The sequence below is a fragment of the Oncorhynchus mykiss genome, chromosome 20 (assembly GCF_013265735.2).
Source record: "Oncorhynchus mykiss isolate Arlee chromosome 20, USDA_OmykA_1.1, whole genome shotgun sequence".
NCBI classification, from domain to species: domain Eukaryota; kingdom Metazoa; phylum Chordata; class Actinopteri; order Salmoniformes; family Salmonidae; genus Oncorhynchus; species Oncorhynchus mykiss.
The window spans coordinates 7,809,301-7,836,538 of NC_048584.1; the positions used below are offsets into that span (position 1 = coordinate 7,809,301).

At 40.8% G+C, this 27,238-nt stretch overlaps 1 protein-coding gene across 4 annotated transcripts in view; it reads right to left on the bottom strand.

Moving 5' to 3' along the window:
- Positions 1 to 26,981, bottom strand: part of myocd (myocardin) — a 136,997-nt gene extending 110,016 nt beyond the window's left edge. For all 4 annotated transcript variants that reach the window (XM_036955695.1, XM_036955694.1, XM_036955692.1 and 1 more), the window contains exons 1-2: positions 26,705 to 26,981; positions 17,514 to 17,924 (exon numbers count right to left, since the gene is read on the bottom strand). The gene's annotated coding sequence lies outside the window, so the exon portion shown is untranslated. The remainder of the gene's footprint in view (positions 1 to 17,513; positions 17,925 to 26,704) is intronic.
- Positions 26,982 to 27,238: the final 257 nt, after the last annotated feature.

Below are 27,238 nucleotides of genomic sequence, written 5' to 3' on the forward strand. Positions count from 1 at the left end.
AGAGAGAGAGAGGGGGAGAGAGACGGAGAGAGAGAGAGAGAGAGAGAGAGAGAGAGAGAGAGAGAGAGAGAGAGAGAGAGAGAGAGAGAGAGAGAGAGAGAGAGAGAGAGAGAGAGAGAGAGAGAATGGACAACAGAACAGAGACATCAGAAATGGTTGGCGTTGGTCGCCCAGTGAGGCAGCCACGGTGTTTGGTTACTGCTCGTGTGTTTACTGTATTTGTTAGTTAACTTGTAGAACGCAGCAAAACATTTCATAAATTTTGTATATGATGTATGTAAACTGTGTGTAAATTCCTCTGTTTCTACATGTCTATTGCAAGCAGCACCATATCAGTAAGTCCAATTATGTATGTGTAAATGTACTTGGTGATTCTGATCAACATTCTGCATCACTCGAATGTCTATTTTCTGATGAATTTTCTATTTTCTGACAAACACACACACACTGGAAAATTCCCATGACATTGTCTATTGGCGTACAGAGATAAGTCAGACACGAGTAAATAGGTGGTGGCCACACCACTGTAAATGTCACTGTAAATTCACGCAACACATCTTGAAAGGCTGTATCATATAATTTGACCACATCAGTGCATTTGTTATTCTAATAATCCATATAAAGTGCAGTAATTTGTTAAATTGGAGGCACGTGTGAAATACTATATAAGATACTGGGAAATCAAACGAGAGATGGCTGATCTTGCTCTGTTGAATGATTTGGCATAAGCTGCATGTTGCAGAGAACATGTTTTTAGAGACAGGTGGGACTGTTTTGCAGAAAGTAGATTGCCTCATCAGATATCGTTTTACAAAACCAATCTTGTAGGATTTAATACCTACTTTAGAAAGGCACACACATGCTATTCCGGTACACATCCAAGTGCTGTCCACCCTCTTGTTTTTGGCAACAGGTACTTTTCAGTGGGCATCTCACAGGCCTCGATGAGTCAATGTTTTAGATGTAATCATTAGCAATGTGACCAGTTACATACAATTTCCATCACACAAAAGGTTGAAGTCTGTAGAGGTTTCTTTGGCATCAGGGTTCAAAATACGAATGGAGCAACAGACGGCACACACATCGCCATAAAAGGACCATCCCAAAACTAGTTCAACTATGTGAACAGAAAACGCTTCCATTCACTTAAAGTGGCAAATATAAGAATTGCTCCACCATTTCCTGGTTGATCAAATTATAATACTTTGCCTAATTTCAGGTTATGTGACAAAACAGGGACTCAGAGTGTAGAGATTCGATTCTGATGATTCTGTGCTTCCAAATTTGTAGCAACAGTTTGGGGAAGGACCTTTCCTGTTTCAGCATGACAATGGTCCATACAGAAATGGTTTGTCAAGATTGGTGCAGAAAAAATTGACTGGCCTGCACAGAGCCCTGACCTCAACCCAATCAACCCCACCTTTGGGATGAATTGGAAGGCCGACTGCGAGTCAGGCCTAATCACCCAACATCGGTGCCCAAAATCACTAATGCTCTTGTGGGTGAATGGAAGCAAGTCTCCTCAGCTATGTTCTAACATCTAATGGAAAGCCTTCCCAGAGGAGTGGAGGCTGTTATAGCAGCAAAGCGGGGACCAACTCCATATTAATGCCCATGATTTTGGAATGAGATGTTCGACGAGCAGGTGTCGCGAGCACTGAGGCTAAGAACAATTGGTATTTATCCATGGTTTTCTACTACCGTGTGTGTTTGACGCTCATAAGATTGTTTGATATATCACACTTTTCTATGCGTGCAAACATTCAAAGTTCCGTTCGTAAGTATTGTTTTAGAATCGTTTCTACGGAATATTGATAAATTGTTGGCCTGCTGTCATCTGGTATAAACATACTCTTTCCCATGTGATAAGAACTCCACTAAATAGTTTAGTGGGAAATTACGGCGAATTAGAGCAATGGCATTTTTCTCAACCATTCTGATGACAACATGTATTTGGATAGGAAAACCTGCCAATGAAAACAGGGACAGCCTTGGACATTTACTATCTCATAACACTCAGTCTTACAGAATATTATACTGTTCAAATTAATAAGAGCGCAGGGACTGAACATCAGGCAATAACAACACTCCCATTTGCATCTAATATTATAGCTAATAAACATCAGACAGACAGACTTCCACCTAAATATTACAGGAACTGAGAAAAGACATGAGATGAACAAGGTACTGAAAAGTGTCCATCTCAAGTGCTCCTTAAAATTCATGGCATTATCCATATCCCCTCATCCATCTCACAGTCTTAGAAAAAAATGTGCTACCTACAACCTAAAAGGGTTAGTCGGCTGTCTCTATAGGAGAACTGTTTGAGGAACCTTTTCTGTTCTAGGTAGAACCCTTTTGGTTCCAGGTAGAACCATTTTCGTTCCATAGAGGGATCTACATGGAACCCAAAAAAGTTCTACCTGGAACCAAAAAGGGTTATCCTATGGGGACATCCGCAGAACCCTTTTTGAACAATTTTTTTCGAAACTCAGCAAAAAAAGAAACGTCCTCTCACTGTCAACTGCGTTTATTTTCAGCAAACTTAGCGTGTAAATATTTGTATGAACATAACAAGATTCAACAACTGGGACATAAACTGAACAAGTTCCACAGACATGTGACTAACAGAAATGGAATAATGTGTCCCTGAACAAAGGGGGGGTAAAAAGTAACTGTCAGTATCTGGTGTGGCCACCAGCTGCATTAAGTACTGCAGTGCATCTCCTCCTCATGGATTGCACCAGATTTGCCCATTCTTGCTGTGAGATGTTACCCCACTAATCCACCAAGGCACCTGCAAGTTCCCGGATATTTCTGGGGGGAATGGCCCTAGACCTCACCCTCTGATCCAAACGGTTCCAGACGTGCTCAATGGGATTGAGATCCGGGCTCTTCGCTGGCCATGGCAGAACACTGACATTCCTGTCTTGCAGGAAATCACGCACAGAATTAGTAGTATGGCTGGTGGAATTGTCATGCTTGAGGGTCATGTCAGGATGAGCCTGCAGGAAGGGTACCACATGAGGGAGGAGGCTGTCTTCCCTGTAACGCACAGCATTGAGATTACCTGCAATGACAACAAGCTCAGTCCGATGGCACACCGCCCCAGACCATGACGGACCCTCCAACTCCGGACCCGTTACATCGAGTACAGGCCTTCGACAATAAACTAGAATCCGACCCTCACCCCTGTTGAGACAAAACCGTGACTCGTCAGTGAAGAACACTTTTTGTTTGTGCCCATAGGCGACATTGATGCCGGTGATGTCTGGTGAGGCCTACAGGCCTACAAGCCCTCAGTCCAGCCTCTCTCAGCCTATTGCGGAAAGTCTGAGCACTGATGGAGGGATTGTGCATTCCTGGTGTAACTTGGGCAGTTGTTGTTGCCATCCTGTACCTGTCCCGCAGGTGTGATGTTCGGATGTACCAATCCTGTGCAGGTGTTGTTACACGTGTTCTGCCACTGCGAGGACGATCAGCTCTCCATCCTGTCTCCCTGTAGCACTGTCTTAGGTGTCACACAGTACGGACATTGCAATTTATTGCCCTGGCCACATCTGCAGTCCTCATGCCTCCTTGCAGCATGCCTAAGGCACGTTCACGCAGATGAGCAGGGACTCTGGGCATCTTTCATTTGGTGTTTTTCAGAGTCAGTAGAAAGGCCTCTTTAGTGTCCTAAATGTTCATAACTGTGACCTTAATTGCCTACCGTCTGTAAGCTGTTAATGTCTTAACGACCGTTCCACAGGCGCATGTTCATTAATTGTTTATGGTTCATTGAACAACCATGGGAAACAGTGTTTAAACCCTTTACAATGAAGATCTGTGAGGTTATTTGGATTTTTGCAAATGATCTTTGAAAGACAGGGTCCTGAAAAGGGGACGTTTCTTTTTTTGCTGAGTTTATGAGTGCAGTACCCATTCCTGACAGCTTTCCTTTGGTCTTTTACAGGCTGCTTGTTCTGATATTTGCAAGTGTGTTGACCAGCCAGGGTGAGGTATTGTTACCCACACAGGAGGACTGTCAGGGAACCCATAAGCTCCTCTATTAAACATGAGTACAGTAGGAACACTCTGTACCCAAACACACCAGACATGGGTTTCTAACACTAACTGGATCTATAGGTTGTTGTTCCTGAAACAGCTCTGATGGAACTTAGAACTCTGTGCCAAGACCAGAGCAAGCCTTCACTACCCCTTGACTTTAACTAACCTAACACACAGAAAACACTGCCACCAAAAATAGTCCTCTGCTAACATTAAAGCAATGACGACACGAAGTTGGTAGGCTTGATCACCGATGACGATGAGACAGCCTATAGGGAGGTCAGAGACCTGGCAGTGTAGTGCCAGGACAACAACCTCTCCCTCAACAAGACAAAGGAGCTAGACTACAGGAAACAGAGGGCCGAGCATGCCCCCATTCACATCAACGGGCTCAAGTTCAAATTCCTCGGCGTCCAAATCACTAGGCATCTATCATGGTCCAAACATACCAACACAGTCGTGAAAAGGGCACAACAATGCCTCATCCTTCTAAAGGCTGAAAAGATTTGGCATGGTCCTCAACAAGTACTACAGCTGCACCATTGAGAGCATCTTGACTGGCTGCATCACCGCTTGGTATGGCAACTGCTCAGCATCCGAATGCAAGGCGCTACAGAGGGTAGTGAGTAAGGCCCAGTAACAGGCGGTGTCAGAGTAAAGCCCTAAAAATTGTCAAAAGACTTCAGCCACCCGAGTCATAGACCATTCTTTCTGCTACCGTACGGCAAGTGGTAACAATACACCGAGTATGGAACCAACAGGAACCTCAAGCCATAAGACTGCTAAATAGTTAAGCAAATAGTTACCCGGACTATCTGCATTGACCGATTTTGCAGTAACTTTGACTCATCACATACGCTGCTGCTACTGTTAACTATCTGTCACTCTCTTCCTACGTATATGTACATATCTACCTGAATTACCTCATAGCCCTGCACATCGACAAGGTACTGGTACCCCATGTACAGTGGGGCAAAAAAAGTATTTAGTCAGCCACTAATTGTGCAAGTTCTCCCACTTAAAAAGATGAGAGAGGCCTGTAATTTTCATCATAGGTACACTTCAACTATGACAGACAAAATGAGGGAAAAAAATCACATTGTAGGATTTTTAATGAATTTATTTGCAAATTATGGTGGAAAATAAGTATTTGGTCAATAACAAAAGTTTATCTCAATACTTTGTTATATACCCTTTGTTGGCAATGACAGAGGTCAAACGTTTTCTGTAAGTCTTCACAAGGTTTTCACACACTGTTGCTGGTATTTTGGCCCATTCCTACATGCAGATCTCTTCTAGAGCAGTGATGTTTTGGGGCTGTTGCTGGGCAACACAGACTTTCAACTCCCTCCAAAGATTGTCTATGGGGTTGAGATCTGGAGACTGGCTAGGCCACTCCAGGACCTTGAAATGCTTCTTACGAAGCCACTCCTTCGTTGCCCGTGCGGTGTGTTTGGGATCATTGTCATGCTGAAAGACCCAGCCACGTTTCATCTTCAATGCCCTTGCTGATGGAAGGAGGTTTTCACTCAAAATCTCACGATACATGGCCCCATTCATTCTTTCCTTTACACGGATCAGTCGTCCTGGTCCCTTTGCAGAAAAACAGCCCCAAAGCATGATGTTTCCACCCCCATGCTTCACAGTAGGTATGGTGTTCTTTGGACGCAACTCAGCATTCTTTGTCCTCTGTCCTTTGTTTTTACCAAAAAAGTTATATTTTGGTTTCATCTGACCATATGACATTCTCCCAATCTTCTTCTGGATCATCCAAATGCTCTCTAGCAAACTTCAGACGGGCCTGGACATGTACTGGCTTAAGCAGGGGGACACGTCTGGCACTGCAGGATTTGAGTCCCTGGCGGTGTAGTGTGTTACTGATGGTAGGCTTTGTTACTTTGGTCCCAGCTCTCTGCAGGTCATTCACTAGGTTCCCCCGTGTGGTTCTGGGATTTTTGCTCACCGTTTTTGTGATAATTTTGACCCCACGGGGTGAGATCTTGCGTGGAGCCCCAGATCGAGGGAGATTATCAGTGGTCTTGTATGTCTTCTATTTCCTAATAATTGCTCCCACAGTTGATTTCTTCAAACAAAGCTGCTTACCTATTGCAGATTCAGTCTTCCCAGCCTGGTGCAGGTCTACAATTTTGTTTCTGGTGTCCTTTGACAGCTCTTTGGTCTTGGCCATAGTGGAGTTTGGAGTGTGACTGTTTGAGGTTGTGGACAGGTGTCTTTTATACTGATAACAAGTTCAAACAGGTGCCATTAATACAGGTAGTGGAGGACAGAGGAGCCTCTTAAAGTAGAAGTTACAGGTCTGTGAGAGCCAGAAATATTGCTTGTTTGTAGGTGACCAAATACTTATTTTCCACCATAATTTGCAAATGAATTCATTAATAATCCTACAATGTGATTTTCTGGATTTCTTTTTCTCATAGTTGAAGTGTATCTATGATGAAAATTACAGGCCTCTCTCATCTTTTTAAGTGGGAGAACTTGCACAATTGGTGGCTGACTAAATACTTTTTTGCTCCACTGTATATAGGCAAGTTACTTGTTTTTTAACTTTTCTGTTATTTCGCTTTTTTTTCTCTGCATTGTTGGGAAGGGCCCGTAAGTAAGCACTGTTACTCCCCACCTGTTGTTTACGAAGCATGTGACTAATAACGTTTGATTTGATCTCAGGGTAAACGGTGCGTCAAGCTGTAACACTTCACGGCTGCCAAGGAAATCCTTTCACCTACCACAAACAGGAATACTGTATGCAGAGTTCTACGCCCCTTACTGTAGAAATGTACAAGTAAACCCTGATCTGGTCAATTCAGTTTCTCTAACTTTTTCAAGAAAGGATTATGCACTTCCAACACTAAAAAGCTGTCATTTCATTATCTTCCATTATCATTTTATCCAAATGACAGGCTGAGGTTCTTCCTCTAACTTCCCCACCACTGCACGGTTAAACGACTGCTCAATTACCAGCCTGAGCCTCGGCTGGAAGCGGCCAGCCATGACGCCGGCCACAATGGAACCAGGTAGCATTCAGCAGGAAACATCAGCTCAGCCAATTAGCCATGAGCTCATTTGTTGCCAAAACAGCCATTAATCCGAGTGGTCAGTGTTGGGATGGGGTACTAAAGCCCTCTGGGCTCCTACAGGGGTGAGATGGCTCAGAGGGAGAGAGGGAGGATGGTGTGAGAGAGAGAGAGAGAGAGAGAGGACAATTAAATCGATCTTGGTTCAACAACATTTGTTTTTTGCCTGAATCCTTAAGTCGGTTTTGAGATCGCCTAAACTGATCCAAGACAAGGATGATTCAGGTGTGAATGAAGGTTGTCAAGAAGAATGTCTGAAATGACAGTTTGAACATATAAAATGTATTTTTTAAGAGCTGCTCCCCAAGACTTGGCATTGAAATCAGCTTCTCCATTTTTCGAGGGGATAAATGAAGGATTTTAGCATTTTTCACTCATAAAAATGACACAACCAGACAACCAACTTATTGTAGAGAACAACTATTGCTTTATAATATCTTTGTCATTATATTGTTTCCAAACAGTTGTTGTTCTGATTTGATAGGTACGCCGTGAGACTTGTCCTGTGGCAATATGACCCATTCCATCCCTCTCTCTGTCCTGAGCAGATGGAGCATGTTCACCTTTCCTGGCTGACAGGGGCCTGGACCATGTCGAACTCTCAATTTCCATATCCATTCCCACCCCCCCCCCCGCAACTCCCCAACTCCTCTCTCTCTGTTTCTCTTGAAACTTCCATCACTCTCTCATCTACTTTCTCTTCACTCTCTCTCTTTTTGACTCTCCTCACTCTTTGTCTAAATCAATTTATATGAGGTGTTGTCAAACCTGCAGATAACAGTATACAAGTGCATATCGATAATGTAAAACATTTACTGTAAAAATGTGCAGTAACTTACTGATAGCTATTGGCCAGAAAGTTATTCTAATTTATTGTACAGTACAGCTACTGTAATCCATTTTACAGTAATCCATTTTACGGAAGCAACATTTTTACTGTAATCAAATGTACAGAATATTAATAGAATTACACATGCAGCAACATATTACCCAGTGCTCTTTGCAAGTTTACATTTTTATATGACATTTAGCAGGCGCGTAAGTAAGCATCTTAGTCAGTGCATTCAACCAAGGTTGATGAAAGAAAACACATATCACAGTCATAGCAAGTAAAACTTTTTTTGTAACCGTTACTTCAAATGTTGTTGTAGTTCAGGTCTTCAAAATATTTGTAATTACAACAAGATATCTTATGATATACGTATGTCTGAAGGTTTCTGGATAGTGCCAATACAATACTAAGATATTCACGGTAAATCCATGCCAGAGCAATGAAACACAGTGCAATACAGTAAAAGTGACTATAAACTGTAAGAATATTATTTCTACAGTATTTTACTGTAATTACAAGGGATTAGAGCAAGCAGGTATCTGTAGGCATTTGAAAATTACAGCATATTAAAAAATAATAGGTGTTTTATATCACTTGCACTTCTAGAGGCCTAAACAAAGGCTTCCAATACCCCTCTGATCTGTTCCCTATATACAGTTGAAGTCGGAAGTTTACATACTCCTTAGCCAAATACATTTAAACTCAGTTTCACATTTCCTGACATTTATTCCTCATAAAACTTCCCTGTTTTAGGTCAGTTAGGATTACCACCTTATATTAAGAATGTGAAATGAAAGAATAGCAGAGAGAATTATTTATTTCAGCTTTGATTTCTTTCATCACATTCCCAGTGGGTCTGTTAGGGCTCTCGTTTGTGGAATGACCGGACCAAGGTGCAGCGTGGTAGGCGTACATCGTTCTTTTTATTGATGATACCAAAAGCAAAATAACAATGACAAAAACGAAAGCGCACAGTTCTGTAAGGCAAAATAAACTTTACAGAAAACAAGATCCCACAAGACCCAAAAGGAAAATGACAACTTTTATATGATCCCCAATCAGAGACAACGATAGACAGCTGCCTCTGATTGGGAACCATACTCAGCCAAAAACACAAAGAAATAGAAAACATAGATTTTCCCACCCGAGTCACACCCTGACCTAACCAAACATAGAGAATAATAAGGATCTCTAAGGTCAGGGCGTGACAGGGTCAGAAGTTTATATACACTCAATTAGTATTTGGTAGCATTGCCTTAAAATTGTTTAACTTGGGACAAACATTTTGGGTAGCCTTCCACAAGCTTCGCACAATCAGTTGGGTGAATTTTGGCCCATTCCTCCTGACAGAGCTGGTGTAACTGAGTCAGGTTTGAAGGCCTCCTTGTAAATGCTTTTTCAGTTCTGCCCACACTTTTTCTATGGGATTGAGGTCAGGGCTTTGTGATGGCCACTCCAATAACTTGACTTTGTTGTCCTTAAGCCATTTTGCCACAACTTTGGAAGTATGCTTGGGGTCATTGTCCATTTGGAAGACCCATTTGGAAGACCAAGCATTAACTTCCTGACTGATGTTGTTGCTTCAATATATCCACATAATGTTCCCTGCCTCATGATGCCATCTCTTTTGTGAAGTGCACCAGTCCCTCCTGCAGCAAAGCACCCCCACAACATGATGCTGCCACCCCCGTGCTTCACGGATGAGATGGAGTTCCCTGTCTTGCAAGCTTCCCCCTTTTTCCTCCAAACATAACGATGGTCATTATGGCCAAACAGTTCTATTTTTGTTTCATCAGACCAGAGGACATTTCTCCAAAAAGTACGATCTTTGTCCCCATGTGCAGTTGCAAACCGTAGTGAGGCTTTTTTTATGGCAGTTTTAGAGCAGTGGCTTCTTCCTTGCTGAGCGGCCTTTCATGTTATGTCGATATAGGACTCGTTTTACTGTGGATATAGATACTTTTGTACCGGTTTCCTCCAGCATCTTCACAAGGTCCTTTACTGTTGTTCTGGGAATGATATGCACTTTTCGCACCAAAGTACGTTCATCTCTAGGAGACAGAATGTATCTCCTTCCTGAGTGGTATGACGGCTGATTTCTTTTGATTTTCCCATGATGTCAAGCAAAGAGGCACTGAGTTTGAAGGTAGGTCTTGAAATACATCCACAGGTACACCTCAATTTACTCAAATTATGTCAATTAGCCTAAAGCCATGACATAATTTTCTGGAATTGTCCAAGCTGTTTAAAGGCACAGTCAACTTGGTGCATGTAAACTTCTGTCCCACTGAAATAATCTGTCTGTAAACAATTGTTGGAAAAATTACTTGTGTCATGCACAAAGTAGATGTCCTAACCGACTTGGCAAAAGTATTGTTTGTTAACAAGACATTTGTGGAGTGGCTGAAAAACGAGTTTTAATGACTCCAACCTAAGTGTATGTAAACTTCTGACTTCAACTGTACAGTATAAGTCAAAAGTATGGACACACTTACTCATTCAAGGGTTTTTCTTTCTTTTTACTATTTTCTACATTGTAGAATAATAGTGAAGACATCAAAACTATGAAATAAAACATATGTAATCCTGTAATAATCAAAAAAGTGTTAAACAAATTTAAGATTCTTCAAAGTAGCCACCCTTTGCCTTGATGACAGCTTTGCACACTCTTGGCATTCTCTCGACCAGCTTCATGAGGGTGCAATAAATATAGCCACTTAAAATATGTTAATGTGCCAGCGATTCTTTTTCCTCCCACAATTATTCACCAAAATGCGCCATAATTTACAATATGTTGCAGTAAATACAGTATATAACAAAACAGCAATACAGTACTTTACTGTTAAATGGTATTGAAAATAAAAATCTGCAATTGCTAATAGGGAATATTTAATAACATATTACATCATACCAAATTATATTTGATGTTTTTTCACTTTCACTTTAGACCTTAATAAAGGCGTCTAAACAGACAATGACTACAGGGCAAAACAGATCAAAGAACATGGCTAACCATTCAACCATTAAAGGTTTGAGACTTGCTGCCACTCTGATCTGTCCCCTATATAAATGTCATTGTTTGGGAATTACTACCACATATCACTTAAATTGGTACAGCACTCTAACTAACTGATGCAACAAATATAGCTTCTTACAAGATATGCCTCAAAATATGTTAATGAATGAGAAACAACAATACCATGTACCCAATAGTGTTCAAAAGGTTTTTGGCGCTCCAAAAATGTGGAACGATACTGTATTCTGAATTACAGTAAATTACTGGTAGCAATTGGCCAGTTTGTTACTGTAGAGCTGGGATCATCAACTAGATTCAGTCACAGGCCAATTTTGTCTTGAGCGGATGGTTGGGGGTCCGGAACATAATTAAACATAATTTGTAGATGTCAAATTGACCGCGAGATGCTCAAACAGATATAATATTTGACTAAAACATAATAATGCTTACATTTGTATACAATCACGTCTCTTAATTATGCGCGGGAATACTTGTTAACAGATTTCCAACATTAAAATCTTTTGGAGCCGGTTTTGTGGGCCAAATTCATTTGGGGAACCCTGTTGTAGAGTTTCAGCACAAGGTTTGTAGAATTCCTAAAATACAGTATATTACCGTACTCTGCGCGGGTATAGCAGTCTCACTAACAGGTGCAACAAATATAGCCTCTTATAAGGTGCACCTTAAAATAGGTTAATGAGACAGAGACTCTTTCCCCACCCACAACATTTTCCCATAATGCATCATAACATACTGTAAAACACATTTACAGTATTTTACTGTGCATTCTATGGCAATCTACTGTATTCAGTTTATACAGTATCATACTGTCGATTAATACAGCAAGTTACTGATGAAATTACAAAAACGGCTAACTGTATTATAAAAAAAAAAGACAACTGGGAGACCACAATCTATATGAGATCGTTCGATGTGAGACAGCTAAAGATATTGACATTTAAAGACGGAATCTGCACCAGGGGGCAACAGCAGCACTGTCCGCCCCACGGCCGTTGTTATTGTTGTTGTTTTGTTGACAAGCACAGGTGGGGTGCATCACGCATCCAGGTAAAAATAGTTTTGCTATGCTCCTGTTCTATCGCGCGTGCAATGAAGCCAGAGGGGGGAAAAACTGTGTTCGTTGTTTGCAGTAACTTCTTTGCTGTTGTAATAGCGCAAACGGACGCGGAAGTTTCACCATTAAGGATTCCAGCTTTAAGCTGCTGTAATCCATGTAAACCAGTGTTTTTAATTACATAACATGGGGAGCTTTGTTACGAGTTCTTGTAAGGGAGCAAAATTGACTTCTGAGCAGAAAAAAATGCTTGCCATAAAACTGCCAAGCATTTGTCAAGCAAGCCTTTATTGATCTCTGTCAAGTAATTACACACTAACGCTGAAGTAAATAGCCAAGACACTAGTATTTCCTCCATGTAAACTGTTAGGAGGTTCAACGCTGGAAGGAGTAAACATGGGAAGCCCCCCATTCTGACATTGGAAATTCGTTCACATTCACTAGGCCAGTTCTATTGTTTGTTTACATGGGGCTGGGGTGTCCAACAAACAGATGATCCCCTTTCACCACAACTCGTACAGACAGACCAGATAGACTGTTTGTTTACTTCTGTTGAGCGCAAGTCATTGGTGGGGAATGCAGGCTGTTTAGGGCGGGATGCCGTTGATGTTTTCTGTGTGTGGCTGGTACTTAGGCCCCATAGTACTTATGTTCTACACATGTTTGTACTTCCAGGGCCACTGTATGTAAACTCGGTACGAAAACCAATTTAGAAAACATGCAAGGTAAATAAGAAAATCGCAAAATGTTTATGCAAATGTGATCAGTAAACTAATGGTGCTTTGTGTCAACAAATATTGATTGAAAACATCTGTGTGATGTGTGAGCTCACTGCATTCTTACAGAGGGAGAATGTTGCATTACAACACTCGTCCAATCAGTCAGAATCCATAACCTTCTGCCAAAGCGGAGAAAAAATAAAACAAATTTATCAGTTAGATTACAACATATGCCAATTCTGTAGTAGTTCATTACAACAAGCATAATAATTTTTAAAAAATAGTTCTAAAATATCTATCAGAGAATGTTAGAGTAGGTTGTGCGGACAGTGTATGTCTTATCTTCACGTAAACTAACTATCATATTTACAAGTCCGCTATAAACATGGAGTAATGTTGTTTTTAGAGCATTCTTTGATTAAAATATTTACAGCATATCTGATAGCGGTGATGTTGTCCATTTAACTGGGACCAGATGTTTAGGTACATTCCTCGGCCAATGATTTTAGAACACCCGGGCAGAACACTCACAACTCACACCTACAACTATGAGTGCGTCAGACTGAAAAAAAAAACGACATTCAACGGACAGTGCACATTAATCAACATTTCAGGTTCAACCTCAATGTAAACGTGCCGGAGTTAGCAACAAGGCTCATTTTCATCTGTAGATATCACATCCCTCTACTCAATCTTACATTGTGACATATTTTTAGACAAGAGCTATTTAATCATAACGCCAAGTATGCTTTTAGTCACCAGTTCAAATTGTCTGTTTAATTCTAAGGCATTAGAAAAGGCAAACATTCATTTTTATAAAGGAAACACTGTTTGATCAAAGAGATAAAACCATTTCAAATATTAATTCTTAAGAGATGCCATAAACATTTAACAGCTTAATAGTACCTTGTTGCTAATGTCAGTTGTTCATAAGTGTAACACACAGGTAACTGGCAAAATAAAGGGAACACCAACATAAAGTGTGTTAGGGTGTTGAGCCACCACGAGCTGCCAGAGCGGCCAGAACCACTTCAATGCACCCTGGCATAGACTCTACAAGTGTCTGGAACTCTATTGGAGGGATGTGGCACCATTCTTCCAAGAGAAATTCCATCATTTGGTGTTTTGTTGATGTTGGTGTCACTCCAGAATCTCACATATACGTTCAAGTGAGTTGAGATCTGGTGTCTGACTGACAGACACACACACACATGCACACGCACGCACACCCTGTAAACCCCCAATGCTCCTTTGACACCCCTCTTTCAACGTCACTGGGATCTGTTCCTCTAGCCATGGTAGCCAAATAAATGGGCAACTGGACATTTTTATCATTTAGCGAAAACTCTTAAACATGACAATAAGCATGATGGGATGTTTTAATTGCTTAATTAACTCAGGAACGACACCTGTGTGGAAGCATCTGCTTTCAATATACTTTGTATCCCTCATTTACTCAAATCTTTCCTTTATTTTGGTAGTTACCTGTTGCATTTCCCTTAAACACTTCTCTTGTGATTTGAAAGAGATATCAAGCATGAGTTTACTGTCCAATAATTGTCTGCAAGAGTAAAGGACAACATTCACCCAAAAGAGGAACTACCAAAACCAATAGAGCTTGGCTGAATGCACTTTCACAATTAGGCCACAATAAGGATGAAATCAAACAAATATTAAGAATCTCAATCTTCATACAGTTGAAGTTAGACGTTTACATACACCTCAGCCAAATAGATTTAAACTCTGTTTTTCACAATTCCTAACATTTAATCCCAGTAAAAATTCCCTGTCTTAGGTCAGTTAGGATCACCACTTTATTTTAAGAATGTGAAATGTCAGAATAATAGTAGAGAGAATGATTTATTTCAGATTTAATTTCTTTCATCACATTCCCAGTGGGTCAGAAGTTTACATACACTCAATTAGTATTTGGTAGCATTGCCTTTAAATTATTTAACTTGGGTCAAACGTTTTGGGTAGCCTTCCACAAGCTTCCCACAATAAGTTGGGTGAATTTTGGCCCATTCCTCCTGACAGAGCTGGTGTAACTGAGTCAGGTTTGTAGGCCTCCTTGTTCGCACACGCTTTTTCAGTTCTGCCCACATATTTTCTATAGGACTGAGGTCAGGGCTTTGTGATGGCCACTCCAATACCTTGACTTTGTTGTCCTTAAGCCATTTTGCCACAACTTTGGAAGTATGCTTGGGGTCATTGTCCATTCGGAAGACCCATTTGCCACCAAGCTTTACCTTCCCGACTTATGTCTTGAGATGTTGCTTCAATATATCCACATAATTTTCCTGCCTCATGATGCCATCTCTTTTGTGAAGTCCACCAGTCCCTCCTGCAGCAAAGCACCCCCACAACATGATGCTGCCACCCCCTGTGCTTCACGGTTGGGATGGTGTTCCCCGGCTTGCAAGCCTCCCCCTTTTCCTCCAAACATAACGATGGTCATTATGGCAAAACAGTTCTATTTTTCTTTCATTAGACCAGAGGACATTTCTCCAAAGAGTACAATCTTTGTCCCCATGTGCAATTGCAAACTGTAGTCTGGCTGTTTAATGGATGTTTTGTGGCGTCTTCCTTGCTATTCGTTTTTTTATGTTATGTCGATATAGGACTCGTTTTACTGTGGATATAGATACTTTTGTATCGGTTTCCTCCAGCATCTTCACAAGGTCTTTTGCTGTTGTTCTGGGATTGATATGCACTTTTTGCACCAAAGTATGTTCATCTCTAGGAGACAGAACGCGTCTCCTTCCTGAGAGGCATGATGGCTTCATGGTCCCCTGGTGTTTATACTTGTGTACTATTGTCTGTGCAGATTAATGTGGTACCATCCGGCGTTGGAAATTGCTTCCAAGGATGAACCAGACTTGTGGAGGTCTACAATTTCTTTCTGAGATCTTGGCTGATTTCTTTTGATTTTCCCATGATGTCAAGCAAAGAGACACTGAGTTTGAAGGTAGGCCTTGAAATATATCCACAGGTACACCTCCAATTGACTCAGATTATGTCAATTAGCCTATCAGAAGCTTCTAAAGCCATGACATAATTTTCTGGAATTGTCCAAGCTGTTTAAAGGCAGTCAACTTAGTGCATGTAAACTTCTGACCCACTGGAATACCCACTGTGATACAATGAATTATAAGTGAAATAATCTGTCTGTCAACAATTGTTGGAAAAATTACTTGTGTCATGCACAAAGTAGATGTCCTAACGGACTTGCCAAAACTATAGTGTGTTAACAAGAAATTTGTGGAGGGGTTGAAAAACGAGTTTTAATGACTCCAACCTAAGTGTATGTACTGTACACTTCCGACATCAACTGTATGTGCTTTACAAAACCAGGTGCATGATCTACTGTAGATGGCCCCATATATCTGGCTTTACGGCCCCTCTCCCTTTCCTGTCTTTTTCTAGGTCTTGATGATCAGTGACTAGATCTCGATAAGGCCAATAAAGCTGTATTTATTGCCACAGTTTCTTTATCAGGTTTTACTCCAGAGACCTTATCAGTGTTTGCCACTTTGTAGTTTAGTGGACGATTTTTACTGATGCTGAACATGACCTTATCAACACTGGTGTCAAACAGCTTAGGTGAAACGTGATCACATTGACATGAATGGCAGAATAATTCTAAATCAAATCGGTAAGATGTTTATGTCGAGTTTAAATACCATAAGTATCGGGCATTAGAGTCACTAAAGACAACCTAAGAGAATATTTTACACAATATAACCACATGAATCCATCTAGGATTTCTGATTGATATCATTTACATAATAACAGGTATAGCTGTAAATAGGGAAGCTGGTAGCCTAGCGGTTAAGAGCGTTGGACCAGTAACCGAACGGTCGCTGGGACGTAGCCGAGAGCCGACTAGGTCAATGTGCCATTGAGCAAGGCACTTAACCCTAATTATTCCTGTAAGTCGCTCTGGATAACAGCGTCTACTAAATGACTATAATGTAATCATGTAAATACAGCTAAAGTCATTATGAAGCAAAATATCATGTCATCATGTCACGCCTGACATTAGATCATATGTGCCGTGACTGCTTGGGATTACTATAGTTCAGCCAGAGGTGGTTGATCTAAGAAAAAAGTACACACAGAAAAAGAGACTCACGGCACAAGTAGAAGCCTTTGATGTCTTCGAAAACCCAGTAGAAAATATTTTGTGCAGGTATCAATGTGTAGGTCAAGAAACCTGGAACTAACCAAGGGAAGGGTAAAATACTCTTAAGCATCTCAGTCCGAATGTGGATTACTTCCCATGAACTCAATCCCTTTAAGCCTTGTCACAAACCCGCCAAAGTCTTAACCAGATTCAGCTGCAACAATCCATAATGACAACTTAAACCATGTTGCGCACAGTAGCAGAATAAACGTATTAAAGTTTGTAAAGGTGTTGCTGAATTTGGCAGGAGCCTATATCTCCACTTCGGGGGCTTTTGAAGCTTATTTCCAATGTTTTATCCCCCCTATCAAAATACCACCTTTTCAATGAATGTCAATGTCCATATTAGGTACTAAACCTCTTCTGTAAATACTGTAATATTACAAATGTTGATATAAAAAGTGTTAATTACATACCAAATAACTTTGCTGAACTTGCCTAGAGAATTATGAAAGACAAATACAGACACTAGACAATCTTCTTTGGTGTGTATTATGACTGGAAATAAACAGATCATAACCCTAAAACATAATTAAGACATACCTGTAACGTTGCAGCAGCGTCTTGCTCTACCCGGGGTCTCCATTGGAGGACAGCAGGGGCAGGCTCACTGTGTATGGGTGTCTTACCGCCAGACCAGAGTCTGGCTTCAATAGTGTCTCTGACGCTTATTCCTCACTCTCTATCTCAGATGATTGCAGTCTGTTATTTGTAAAGATATTTGAAGTTGAATTGAGTTTGAAAGCCAAAGGGCTGGGTCAGGCTGTAGTCTTCTGGTCGCTCTCTCTGTTTTAGCAAAGACTCCTGGAGTGCAGGGGCTCCATTCATGGGGAAGTCTCCCTCTGCCTGAGGTGTCCAGTGAGGTTTGTTCTGGACCGGAGCAATGGCAGTCTCATTCACAACTCCTTAGTACAAGAGAGACTTGCACACTTCAGTTGACCTCAGAGGTGGTTGCTGCGAGAAGGAGAGTATAAATATTTGAAGCTCTTTGAAACAGACAGTGAATTGTTTCATTGTATCAGTTCCTGTCTTGATCTACACTCAGTAATACAATTTAGATGTTTTCTACAGCCACAGCACCGTCCTGCTACTGTGAATGTGCATAACATAGACTAAGTGAACAAGTATACTAAGCAATTTACTTATTATTCTGGATAAGGGGAATACTCCTATGAGAGTTTATATCATGCTAATAAAAACACAAATATTCAACTGCACCCAGTCAACCTGACTAAAGTACTCCTATTTCTTAGGTGACAATATACCTATGTTCCCTTTAAATTTGCTACATGTTCTAGAGAAAGAGCAGTTCTATCATGTTGTAAATGTGCTGTATGTACTGCAGGTCCAGTATGTGCACATGAGATAGTGAATCAAATTGACAGTACCTCACACGATACAGATTAAAACTAAGCACAGATCACCAGTCAAAAGCAGATGTTTTACATTTGGCCCTGCTTCTGCATAACTGAAATACACACTTCTGTGTTAATCATTGTATTTAACCAATGATTACACCGTGATTACACGTCATATGACAAACATGATCACGGGAAAATGTATAGCTTAATCAATCGCCTTAACTTTTAAATCATAATTGGATACATGTGTCAATTATGTCTAAGATCACATTACACAAAATTGCTAGATTTTGATGTACGCTATGTTGTGTTAAACAAGTTGTGAACTAAAATATTCAATATATAATATTTGTATAATTCTACTAATTGAAGAATTATTACTATTTTCATCTTGATGGGCAGACGTTATTTCTATGCTCCCCATGATGTAGCCTATTGCTAGCGAGTTAGCCACCCACAGTTGTGTGCATTGGATGGAGAGTCAAGAGGAGGAAACATCAACACTTGAGGGTATTAAATGAATGAGAGTGTCAAAGATCTAATCGACACGTACATTACACAAAATTACCCCAAAAAGAAAATACCCCAAAAAGTAAGAGATAAAAGTAACAAATAATTAAAAAGCAGCAGTAAAATAACAATAGCGAGGCTATATACAGGGGGTACCGGTACAGAGTCAATGTGCGGGGGCACCGGTGTCGAGGTAATATGTACATGTAGGTAGAGTTATTAAAGTGACTATGCATAGATAATAACAGAGAGTAGCAGCAGCGTAGAGGGGGGGGGGGGGGGGGGGGGGGGGGCAATGCAAAATAGTCTGGGTAGCCATTTGATTAGGTGTTCAGGAGTCTTCTGGCTTGGGGATAGAAGCTGTTTAGAAGCCTCTTGGACCTAGACTTGGCCCTCCGGTACCGCTTGCCATGCGGTAGCAGAGGGAACAGTTTATGACAAGGGTGGCTGGAGTCTTTGACATGTAATATTCTTTGTATCCCTCATTTACTCAAGTCTTTCCTTTATTTTGGCAGTTACCTGTAGCATTTCCTTAAAACACTTAAGAGATATCAAGCCTGAGTTTACTGTCCAATAATTGTCTGCAAGAGTAAAGGACAACAGTCACCCAAAAGAGGAACTACCAAAACCATTAGCGCTTGGCTGAACGCACTTTCAACAATGAGGCCTCTAAAGTGATCGTAATCACACAAATATTAAGAATCTCAATCTTCATATGTGCTTTATAAAACCAGCTGCATGATCTACTGTAGATGGCTCCATCTACATGTATCTGGCTTTACGGCCTCCCTTTTCTGTGTTTTTCTGACAATATACCTACGTTCCCTTTAAATTTGCTACATGTTCTAGAGAAAGAGCAGTTCTATCATGTTGTAAATGTGCTGTATGTACTGCAGGTCCAGTATGTGCGCGTGAGATAGTGAATCAAATTGACAGTACCTCACACGATACAGATTAAAACTAAGCACAGATCACCAGTCAAAAACAGATGTTTTACATTTGGCCCTGCTTCTGCATAACTGAAATACACACTTCTGGGTTAATCATAGTATTTAACCAACAATTACAACGTGATTACACGTCATATGACAAACATGATCTCTGAAAAAATGGTATTAAATGAATGAGAGTGTCTCTGACAGAAGCCAAAGACAGACAGTTATCAGAGGTTGATCAAAACGGGCCGGTGCTTCTTTCATTGGAGGCATGGTAACCAGAGGGAAAACAGGCTTCCTCAGGAAAATAGCAACTTTTTGACTGACCAATAGTAACAGCCAAAGCCCTGTCTAGTGACTATGGTCACTGAAATGGATAAATGTAACTGTTATCTACCAGGTAAGTTAGGCCTATTGACAAATGAGTACGTACATTGATGGGATGTAGAGTGAAAATGCAAGGTGTGTTACTACTCATAGCAGGTCACTGTGTGCATAACTTTGCCTGCCAGTCACATTGCTGTTAAAACACACTTCTGTGCATTGTTCAGATCTTAGCTCATCCTCCACTAACAGAGACCTCCTGCAAGTTTGAATAAAATAGACTGCTACTGTCAGAGTCATTCTGGCAGGGTGGTTCTTGTTTAATAGTTTCTACCCAATAGTCAGCTATGTCTCCAATATGATGATAAACTGTGTGTGACAAGAAAGAGCCCTATGAAACATTAGTGAAGCACTCAGCCTAAGCCCCAAAGACTGAAATGGCATTCACTCCATTTAAATGATCTGTCTGCTAATAAAACTTCTGTGATGTGACTTCTCCTCCGTCCAAAGCTGCTTTTATCTGGGCCAGAGATAGGGAACATTGAAGTTAACAAAGCCATCTCCCGCTCCCAAATATATCCAATATAAAAACGACTCCAGGCCCTAATGGCTTACAGTACCTCTCAGTGATATTCAGCCTAAATCAAGCCTCTCTATGGCCTCTGCTGGATTTCAGAGGGGGAAACGTGAAGCGCAACAATATTGTTACTTCAACTGAGAGGAATTTGTGGGCACTAAATCAAAAACACAAACCCCAGGAGGGGGATTGGGCCACTGGAGACTGTCGAAATCAGACAGAGCAACAAACAAACATGCACACACACACAAACACCAACCTCTCCACTACAGCTCGGTTGTTACCAGCTGTCATCCGTGAAAGACAGAACCACCACTCGCCAGAGACCCGCCTCAATCTTTACACCCTGCTTTCTGTTTACATACAGAAGCCATGGACCATGGCTTTATCTGAAACACAACACATTGTCATGTCCGCTCATTTCCTCAGTGTACCACAGGGCCTCTTCAGTTATCACCCTGGCCAATGCTCCTCCGGACCGTTTCCCCCTTTCCTCATCGTCAATGGCAACTCCTGTCAAGTTACAGTAATGTGCATGAGCTGCTGTTGAATGGGACTTAATGGACTGAATGTGTCCAAAAGCAAGTTACTCTGACAGTCTGTAAGTTATTTTGTGATCAGGGCCCATTGTTGTTATAGACTGAAACATGTTTTGATACATAACAGCCCCATATCAAGGAATCATTGTCCCAAGCTCCAACTAGTCAGCTTTTTAAGGCCTACTTCGACAGCCAAGCGTCTCTTCATTGACAACATGTAATCCCAAAACTGGATCTGTATTTGATTACAGAACAATACCCAGAAGGCAGTTTGAACCAGAGCACTTTGGAAGCAAAAACAAACAAAAACTGTGTCATTGTTCTAAATCGTGTTTTGCCCATAATAGTAAGTCAACTAATTCTTAAGCTATGAAAATATCTGAATGCGCAGCGTTAGCTCATATTGCATGGTGCAATCACTTTATTAATAGGCAAAAGCAGTTTGTTTGGATATCATATCCCCATGATAATTGAATCCAAATGTTTTGAAAGGAAAGTTTATCCAGGACATGACTGTTAGCTATATTACAGATTAATTGATTTGGTCTATTCAGAGTCAATAAACAGGGGATAAGGGGGGGGGGGGGGGGGGGGGTTGGAAATGCCTATAAACACTGACCTTGGTCTCTGTGAACCTAGAGAGGCAAGATATCCTATATATTTCTGACATCACAGTACTTTCGTGGATCATGAGTCAACAAAAGAAAGATGCATTATGTTCTCTATGGCTACAGAACTAGTAATTATTTCCCAAATAGGCATCTTCTCTGTGTGTGTGTGTGTGTGTGTGTGTGTGTTGGTTCTTCTATCCTTGTGGGGACCTAAAATCCCCAAAAGATCCCCACAAGGATAGTAGAACTAGGAAAATTCTCCCTCGTGGGGACATTTCCCACATCCCCATAAGGACAAAGGCTATTTTAAGCTTAAGGGTTTGTTTTAGGGTTAGGGTTACAATTAGTGTTCGGGTAAGGGATTAATGGTTAAGGTTAGGAGTTAGCTTTAGGGTTTGGGTTAGGGTTATAGGTTAACGTTTAGGGAAAATAGGATTTTGAATGGAAATGAATTAGGTCCGCATGAGGATAGTGTATGTGTCCGCGTGTGTGTACATTTGTAATTATCGTTAACATCTAACATATACAATTCACACACTGACAGACGAATAGATACACATACTAGGCCTACATAACAAAAATGCACAGTACGACACACAAACATGTATACAATTATACATAAACATACCTATACAATATCCAGACTATAAAGTAGGCTTGTGCAAACAAATATACAGACAAAACAAACATCTAGACCTCTCAGTGTCCACTAGCTTCTAGCTCTGTCCTGGTCTGCATGTGTGGAATCAAGCAGCTGCTTTCGATTATCAGTAACCGGATTCACTTGTTTTAATTTAACTCACTACTGTAGCCTTGTTCCATAACACACATCAGAAACATGATTATCCACCAGCTTTATGTCCAATTTCCTTTTCAGTAAGGGCCTAAAGGGGAGAGATGAAAGCCTTCACACCCATTTGCCTACTTTAATAACTCACTACTATAAACCATGCAAACCACACGCACTGCCATCTCATCTCTTTGCATACTGTATATGAAGAGACATGACTTCAGTCCTCTATTCGTATCAAACACATCAAACACATTTCCATGTGTTTGATGCCATTGCATTAGCTCCATTCCAGACATTATTATGAGCCATCCTCCCCTCAGCAGACTCCTGTTGTAACCTGACCTGGTTATTTCACCGTCAACTCAGCTAACAATCCAATGTACTCTCTCATATCATCTGTTCTCCATGGATACTTTCAAAGGCATTTTCTACCATAATATTATTACCTCACACTACAACAACACAGGTCAGGCCCTAGGGGAGAATTGAGCCAAAGGGTTAGTTGGGCCACTTCTTGTTTCTAGGAAACCATACACAAAATGAATCATGTGACCAAATAAAATAAGTCCTAATTTCATGGAGTCTGTGAAGGAAGAAACAACATGGAAAAAGCAAGTTAGGTGGCCAAAAATTATTTTCACAAAGTTTTTCTTTATTATTATTTATTATTTTCTTTATTATAAATATCGCCAACAAAACAAGAAACAACAAAAACGAACGTGATGCTTACTAGGGCTATACAGGCCACTAACAAAGACAACTACTCACAAAATACTGTACTCAGCTGTAGATCTCTGCAGTTCATCCAGAGTGATTATGGGCCTCTTGGCTGCATCTCTGATCAGTCTTCTCCTTGTATGAGCTGAAAGTTTAGAGGGGCGGCCAGGTCTTGGTAGATTTGCAGTGGTCTGATACTCCTTCCATTTCAATATTATCGCTTGCACAGTGCTCCTTGGGATGTTTAAAGCTTGGGAAATCTTTTTGTATCCAAATCCGGCTTTAAACTTCTTCACAACAGTATCTCGGACCTGCCTGGTGTGTTCCTTGTTCTTCATGATGCTCTCTGCGCTTTTAACGGACCTCTGAGACTATCACAGTGCAGGTGCATTTATACGGAGACTTGATTACACACAGGTGGATTGTATTTATCCTCATTAGTCATTTAGGTCAACATTGGATCATTCATAGATCCTCACTGAACTTCTGGAGAGAGTTTGCTGCACTGAAAGTAAAGGGGCTGAATAATTTTGCACGCCCAATTTTTCAGTTTTTGATTTGTTAAAAAAGTTTGAAATATCCAATAAATGTCGTTCCACTTCATGATTGTGTCCCACTTGTTGTTGATTCTTCACAAAAAAATACAGTTTTATATCTTTATGTTTGAAGCCTGAAATGTGGCAAAAGGTCGCAAAGTTCAAGGGGGCCGAATACTTTCGCAAGGCACTGTATGTCATGCATTTGAACTCAAGAGAGGGCTGGGCGATATGGTCAAAATATCAGTATTTTATGTTTTGAATAGTAAAAGTTGTACATCTGCTTTATGAGTAAGTCATGTGTGACCCTAGTGGCAACATACATTCTAAGTGGTTTCAATGGGTTTTTCTCCATTCTGATTGTTCTATACTGTTCAATTCAACATCAACCTAAAATCATTTCCTGCATTTCCATTAATGTCTGCATTTCCTGCATTTCCATCAATGTCTGCATTTCCTGCACTTCCATCAATGTCTGCATTTCCTGCATTTCCATCAATGTCTGCATTTCCTGCACTCATTTGAGATCATTTCCACACTGCCACAATATGGGCAAAAAAACTAGGACTCATTTTTAATCAAATGTTGCAATTGTGATTTGACTTGCGATTTAGATCAAAACACTTGGGTGAGATTGTTGGAATCATGGAAATAGAATGTTTATTCTAATTCTATAGTGGACACTTTGTTGTTTGTTCTTCTTTGTTGACAAGACAATGAATGTAAATGCCAGGGAGGAGTTATTGTGACAGGCTAGGAACGAAGTGTTTCCTAGGGGACCTATAATCTTTGGCTACATTAAATGTTTCTTCATGTAGCCAACATATTCATGCATCGCCTATTCCTCTTTGATTTAGAAGATACTGTTGCACTAACAACATGCTGATTTAGGCCTACACCAGCACTGGTATCAGGCTGTTTTAGCTAGCCATGCTTGCTCTGACTCAGGACATTTATTAGCTAGCTTGCTAGCCAGCTAACTAGTGATTAGCATTAGCGGCTAATGCGATGTAGCTAAAACTTGATAAGAAAACACAAACCAGCTGTTTGCAATGTAAGAAAATAACTAATTGTGCAGTTATACACCACTTGTGGACTTATATTAAGAAGCAAAGTGGAAACATCGTTGTCATCGACATTGTTGCATGTGCTGAATTGAGCATGCAGACTGAAAACATTGTCTAGTGGTCAAGCAACAACAAATGTGCTCCTTGAGTGAGAGGTGGCAGGGCTAGGTCTATGTGGGAAGCGGCGTGGAGCGAGAGAGAACGGAGAGGGATGGCTCAAGTACTGGTGTAAACTTTAAAAATGGACATTACACACAGAATATCACAACTAACAAACCAAACATTAAAATACTGTTATAGAAGGTAAAGTAATAACCCAAAAATGGTGCATCAATACCGGTATATAGTAAAATATGGTATACCGCCCAGCCCTAACTCAAGATAGTGCATTTTTATTGTTACAGGGCAGACATCATCATGCCCCATGTATACAAACAAAACAAGCAGAGGTCTAGACCCCTTTCAGCCAAGGAAGTGAGAGAAGGGAAGAAGTCCATTTGAGCAGAAGCAAGGGATGAACAAATTGACTGAATGACACCGAAGAGGTACATTAACAAAAAAGAAAATGAACATGTACCTGTGCGAAAGAGAGGCTATGATAGAGTAGCAGAGGCACGCAAGGTCTTATCTGATGACAAGGAGTCGGACCTTGATAAACATATCAGAAATCTAACGGAACAGTTTACAGAACATCTCACAGAACAGTAGCCTCAAATGCAGAGAACTTGTCTATGAATTGGCACATCGAAACAACATCCCTGTCCCAAACAACTGGTCAAGAAATGGAAGGGTAAGACACCACTCCAGAATTCTCCATTAAGTGTTTAATTAGGTTGAGATCTGGTGACTGACTCTCTCTCTCACACACACACACACACACACACACACACACACACACACACACACTTTGAACCCCCTACGCTCTTCTGAGTCCCCTCTTTCAAAGTCCCTAAGATCTCTTCTTCTAGCCATGGTAGCAAAAATAATGCACAACTGGGCATTTGTATACATGACCCTAAGCATGATGGGATGTTAAATGCCTAATTAACTCAGAAACCACACCTGTGTGGAAGCACCTGCTTTCTATATATGTTATTTCCCTCAATTACTCAAGTGTTTCCGTTATTTTGACAGTTACTTGTCCAGTATACCACACCCTCATTCCATGAATTAAACTTTGACCTACCAGCACCATCACAGAACACCGTCAACCACCCAAGGTGGCTCAATTTACACTGTCCCTTAACTCAAATTACCCTGTAAATGGTGCCAAGAGACCACTTTTTTTGGACAACGTTTTCAAAACTGTCATGTTTACATGACTTCTGATTATTTCCAGGGATACACACCATCCTGAAATATATGTAGATATCTTTGTTAGAAAGAATACAATATTTCCCTTAACCTAATGATGTTGAAAGTAAAACAAAAAAAGAGTAAGTGTCATCATACCCCACTCTCCCCTCTCTATGGGTCAGGCACACTAACATAAAAATCGAATAGTCCTGCGCTTATGATTTGATGTATTTCTAAATTTATGTGTGACGTCAGAATTACGCACGCTTTTACTGTCATATTTAATATCCTAAAAGTGAAATAAAACGTTACACTAATAACCGAAATCCTAAACTGAGATCCCATTTCACTGATAATTTACTCCCAAAACACTGCTCATCACGCGCACAGATAGACGTTTGTTTCATTACGCATTCCATTGAATATTTATTATATAGCAGTAACTTTTGTATAAAAACAAAGAAATACCTGTGGGAACCTGATGGTAAGGGGGTACCTCTTTGTTGCATTCTAGTGGAGCTGTCGGGAGTGAAGCGACTAAGCGAGACTGCCATTTGCACTTAATTCAAAAGTCCATGAAGATGTTTCGAAGCAGTTCAACGGAGTGCTATTCTGAATCCTTGGGACGTCCCTACCCTAGAACCTTAACCCTTACCCTAAACATAACCTTAACCCTTACCTAACCGTAACCATTACCTTAACCAGTGTAAATGTCAACTTCAATGGGGGGTATGGACGTCCCAAGGATCCCAGATAGCACGGTCAGTTCGACTAAGCCGCGCTCGACGCTCACGGAAACAGCCGTGCCAAATGTCGGAGTCACTCAATCTTCAGACAGCGTTGAAAATAGGTTTGTGGCGGTAGCCAGCAGGGCAATCGTGAGAAATAGAGACGTCATTACTCTGTTTGGTATGTAGGCTTGGGGAGTGACGTCTTCTCTTTTAACATTAGGATGACCAATATGTGATGGAATGCAAAGAAGAAAGTGATGTGATTTGAGAA